The sequence below is a fragment of the Molothrus aeneus genome, chromosome 6 (assembly GCF_037042795.1).
Source record: "Molothrus aeneus isolate 106 chromosome 6, BPBGC_Maene_1.0, whole genome shotgun sequence".
Lineage (NCBI taxonomy): Eukaryota > Metazoa > Chordata > Aves > Passeriformes > Icteridae > Molothrus > Molothrus aeneus.
The window spans coordinates 48,129,042-48,134,664 of record NC_089651.1 but is presented as its reverse complement, the minus strand read 5'-3'; positions in this window follow the sequence as shown (position 1 = coordinate 48,134,664).

Sequence of the window (5,623 nt, the reverse complement as noted above, 5' to 3'; positions counted from 1 at the left end):
TTACCTGAGATATGGGAAAGTGATTGGGGAAGGGGGAAACCAAAGGTTGTTCTTGAAAAAAAAAGTCTTCATGTCTCCATGACAAGTATCTATGGTGGAAGGCAGACTGCCTGTATCAGCTTTCACCAAGAGAGAGGAAAAATGGGAATACCCTGAGTGCTTTGTCCTTTCATTACCAGCACCATACGAGTGCAGATGGAACTTAGCACTGTGTCATGTTTCAGTCTGTTTCTGGTTTGCAGCCCTTTAGCCTGTGTGCATTTCCAGCAATGTCATGGATTTTCTGCATGTCTTTACTTTTTGCTGCCTGTAGAGGTTTAGCATCCTTTAATTTTTTAAAAAATAATTTAATTTTCCCTGTTTGTTTCCCCAGGTATACCTGTTTGCTCTAAATCAGCTTATAAAGTTTTTTTTTTTTTGTATGTAAGTCTGGCAAGAGAAGAGGGGAGCTTGAAATTTAAAAAGTAATTTGTGATTTAATGTGAATACCTCTGGTCAGATTAGCTATTGTTTGAGCTTTTCTTATATCCAGACAGTTGAAAGTGAAAGGACAGAATTATTAATGACAAATTTTACCTCCTCTGAAAATTGGTCTGTATATGAGCATGTTCAGAACAGTTACTCTTACACGAATGGATATGCACGACTTTCCATAGCTGCATTTTATTGTGGCATTTACATAAATGTTGTGTGTGCTGGAAATCTCATGCTGATTTCGGACAAGAACAAATCTTCTCTAAGTGGGACATTTTGGTTTCATCAACAGTAGTTGCTCCTAAAAACGAGCTTAAAGGATGTTGGTTGTGGTTACAGAATTCAACTCGTGTTCTGAGATACTCTTCCAAATTTTGCAGAGGTCCAAATCCACATCTCTCTCTTCTCAGATGGTGGAACTCCAGAAATGGGTATGATCTGGCCTAAAAGACCATGTTTGGCACAGTGCTTGCTCATTTAATTTCTTCTGTCCCAAACCACTTCAGTGAGGTTCAGCTTACTCATGAGAGATATTCTATCCCTGTGGTAGAGAAATTCACCAACTTCTGATGTGGAACAGACAGAGAAAGCCAAATGCCAAAATGTGTTTGTATAAATACTTACACTGGTGTGGTGTTCTCTTTGTAAACATCTGTACTTGAGAGCCTAGTTGGATTTTGAAAGCTCCTTGGAGAACATGGGGAAGGATCTTTAACAGAACTCTAACTTGCAAGACAAACAAACATTGTAAGCAAAAATATTTTTGGGTACTTTCCGGGTACTTTTGCATTATTTGCCTTAACCTAGAATTTTAGGTGAGACAAGCAATTCAGCAATATGAACAATTCTACAGGACAGGAATATATACTTCAGTTGAGCTACCATAGGCTATTTTTAGAAGTTTTAGCTATATTTTAACGTTCAGTTACCTTGGGTTTATTATCTTAGTTGATAGTTAGATCGCAGTGTCAGTGTGAAGTGGTTTTTTGAAGTACTAAATATTTCCTCTGTAGGTTGTTGGGACTCAAAACTCTTTCATTCCCCTGTATTAAATCAAATCATGACATTACACTGTGCCAGTCAGTGGGCTTTTCAGTCAGATTCTGCTCACATTTCAGCAAGGATGGTGGATGTCAGTGGTGCACCAAAAGAGCTTCTTCCAAAAGATTCTTTCAATGGCAAAGGTAATAATACTGTTGGAACAGGTGCATTCAGTTATGCTCAGTTTGTAAACTCAAAACTTGCAATAATGGTGTGTTTTGAGAGTTTTTCAAGAGTTAAGATGGAGTTAGGTTTGTTTGGCAAGACTGTTAAAACTCTAGCAGTGTCACAGCAGTTACTTATGAACACGTGTGTCACTCAGAGCTGACCCAGCTCTGTCAATAGATCTCCTCTGCTACATGGTTATTGTCACTTTCTGCAGGTCCTGGAGATCTCTTGATTAAATCTTGACATGCCAGGTTGAGTAGCTTTTGAGAGCTGAAGCAATGACAGCAAAATGGAAGGGATATATGGCATGCATTTTTTTCCTGCATTCACTACATGATTTCAAACTTGGAGGAGCAAAGGGGAATATCACTGCAGTCAGAGGAGTTGAATTTGACAAAGTCATCAGTTCTTTGCTCCTGTTCATGTCCTTGCTCTCCAGAGTGCTTTTGCCAGCTTTAACATGCACAGAAGCTCATTATGGAAGTGTACTGTGGGTGCATTATTTTGTTTCTCTTTCCACTTTTCAGTAAATAGGAAAAAGGCCATGGCAGTTTTTAGCTTAAGATGTGAAGACCCTAAACTAATGATTTTGAGAAACACTGACCTGATCTGTGGCTCTGAGGTTGTTTTCTGTTAATGTCACAGCAGCATTCAGTAGCTGCACCTCACAGCAGACAATGTCAGGCTTCTGCAACAACAGAATGAAAGGAGAAGAGGAAATTTTGGCATGGAGTCTCCTGGTACGCTTACAATTTTTTTTTCTCCCTAAAACCCAAAAATAGCGTCTTAAAAATGATCAGTGCAGTTTCAAATTGAGATGTTAGCCAAAAAATCAGCCTCTTTTGGTGGTGAAGGTAATGCTCCTGTAGTCTAATGCTAAACTTTGTGCAGGATGTAGAGAGGGTGAATTCCCTGAGAATGTATTGCAATGAAGAAAGGTACATGTTTTAAAGGGTGGTGGTGGGATTAAGTGCAAGCAAGAACATTTCTGCCTACATAATACAGACACAGGGCATAAATTACATACAGTCTCTCATATGCACAATTTTGAGCCCATGTATTTGGAGATATGGTAGAAGCCCATGTTAATAGTTGCTCATATGTAATGTACATCTCAATCTGTACTTCTACACGACTTCAGTTGGTCTGTGAGGGGAATCTGAAAAGAGAAATTAAACTTACAGAAAAAGCTCAACAAACTATTAGAGTTGGAAGGAAAATAATGGATTGAAATTGAAATAATGGATTTCTCCTTTTAACCTACATATACTTGTAGAAGATATGCTAGAACATAAGTCTTCTATGCTCCACTAGAAATCTAGAAATAGCAAAAATTGTCTTGTTAATTGAAAAACAACCACTGGGTTTGTGTTATGTTGTGTGGCATGCAGGTCAGTGTAAAAGTAAAGTGAGTGCTGTGCCTTGGAATGAATTACAGTTTTGAAGGATAGGTCCTGCATGCTCATTTTTGGTTTTGGCATTTAATGCCTTCCTCTCGTTCAAATATGTGGGAGGAATCAAATGTCAAAATCTTCACTGTGTATGATATATAATTTCTCTCTTGTATTCCAGTGGGAGGAACATCAGACCCCAAAATGATTATGTGTCTACTCATAAAGAATACATCACTGCATATTTTAATGTCAGTTGCGGGAAATGCAGATGGGGTAAAATATTGTTGTCACCTTCCCCCTACTGAGTTTCTGCTTGTGTTTTTCTATGTACCCTTGCAGGAAGCCAACAACACAGAGCTTCAATTCTGTGTCAGGAGCTTTGGTCCTGGCCAAAGCAGGCCTCTAGAGATTAACATGTCCCAGGACTTCAGAATCCCAGTCCAGATCTAGGTCAAAAGAATGAAACCTAGAGTTTGTGAATAGAGATTTTTATATTTGAAACAACATGCTAGACATCTTGAAAGTTTCCCATTATGCTCAGTAAGAACATGTCTATTTCACAGTTGGAAAAATAGAGCCATGGGGAGGGTAAAGGCCTAGTCACACTTCACAACAAGTCAGTAGCAAAATTTATGGAAGCCTAGGTCTCCACAGCTCTGTGATTCTTAAAAACAATTGGGTTCAGCAATTTACATCCTTTCTGTGTTAACTATATTATCAAATATGGCGTCAGTTTAAATTTGGGGGCCATTTATAGAATGAATCCTGAAGTGACAAGAAATAAAGCAGAGGAAGAGTGTGGGAGATGCTGTGCTGGATATGAGATGAATACTCTGCATGCCAGCAGCAGGCACTGCAGTGAGCCATCAGCTCCTTCTCTCAGGTTTCTCTGGCTAGCTCTTGCACACACCTTGAGGATGTTGGCTCTTCCAGCAAATGATGCTAGAGAGCTAATGGACAACAATACAGCTTGGGCAGGCTCTATGTCTGTTTGCATTGCTCCTGATGCTGAAGCATGCCCAGAGCAGCAGAATGGAGAGGAAAAAAAGCATCCCTGCCCTTGTGGGCTCTGGACTTTACCCTGTGCCTTGTCTGGGTTCAGCTCTCTTCCACAGTGCACTGCCTTGCGGTTGCTGTCTGTGTTTGGTCTTAGACACAAATATGATTCATGGTTCCCCAAGACAGGGCCAGGCAGGACCAAAATCTGTCCTGGGCCTCCTTGCACCTTGTTTAAAACAGGGGTTCTAAACAAGTTTTGTGGGGGAGTCCAAAGCCTATTAGAAAGAAATGAAAGTCTTGCATCAACTTCAGGGGGGTTTGGATCAGGCCTTACATGTCTTTTCTTATTCCTAATGCAGTCTCTGGGATTTTTGCCAGGGATTTATTGGGAATAGTTTGACTTCACTGTGACCAGGACTGGGTCCAAGATGAGCATACACAAGGGGAATGAACAGTCTTTTCAAAAATTTTTAATTCCCTCTCAAGGCTCCACAGCAATGCAAAATGGTGTAAAGAAACACAGAAAACTGCATATCCTAGGAACAGAGATGAGAATTCTAAGCACATGCAGTTTTATTGAATGTTATCAAGGCTTCCTAGTAGTTAATTTGATTAAATGGAGCTCCCTGAATGTTCTTTCTCTAAAAGTGATTTACAAAGTGTTTTAACATGAGGAGTTTCCAAAAGCACTTGGATGTCAAAGAAGAGCTATTAATCTTTATATTAGCATTCTGAAAAACAGCATGTGTTCCTTGATTAGTTGATATTTGTTTGCATTCTTCTTTTCTACAGAGGATTATCACTATGACCTTTTTAAACATACTGTAGGTCTTTAACATTTAGGAGTTAAATATTTTCATGGTTATAAACTGGCATTAATCCAGTTTTCACTGGTGCAAATAAGGATTGAAGCCCACAAAAAATACTGAAAGACCTCAGATGTGAATTCTAATAACCTTTATCTCATGAAACACATTAGTAAGCAAGCTAGCATGCCATATGTTTGACCATCTTGGACAAGTCACACTGGGGCCAAGCCTGGCCAGCACTTGCCCATGTTGATTGTCTAAGTGATTTCAGCAGGTCTGATCAAGTGAGATGAAGGATTTCTGCCTCCTGCCTTTGCTGAAAAGAAATTCAGGCAGGATTGGCCCAGTGGGCAGATAATGGGTTTTCCATCTTCATGCAGATACGTGTATTTCATGATTTTACATAAATGTGAAGTATGCTCTAGAAACAGAAAAGTAAGAGACACTAATTTAAGTGTGGTTTACTTCTGTTTTGTGGTGGGTTTCAATTGTACCTTGGGTGTGTATTCCTTCTTGATATTTCTGCTCTGTGTGTGTGTGTGTGCAATCAAAAAGTCCCGTAAGCTGACACAGCATTAGACTGGTGACACTTTCAGCCTCTTGGGATAGAGAGTGGGGCTGGAAGTTATAAATAGCAGAGGTCCTGTGCACTATCAAGCAGAGCAAAAATAAGTATCATAAAGATTCATAAAAAAGGGCATACTTGATGAAATTCCAGCAGAAACTGCAAGACCACAT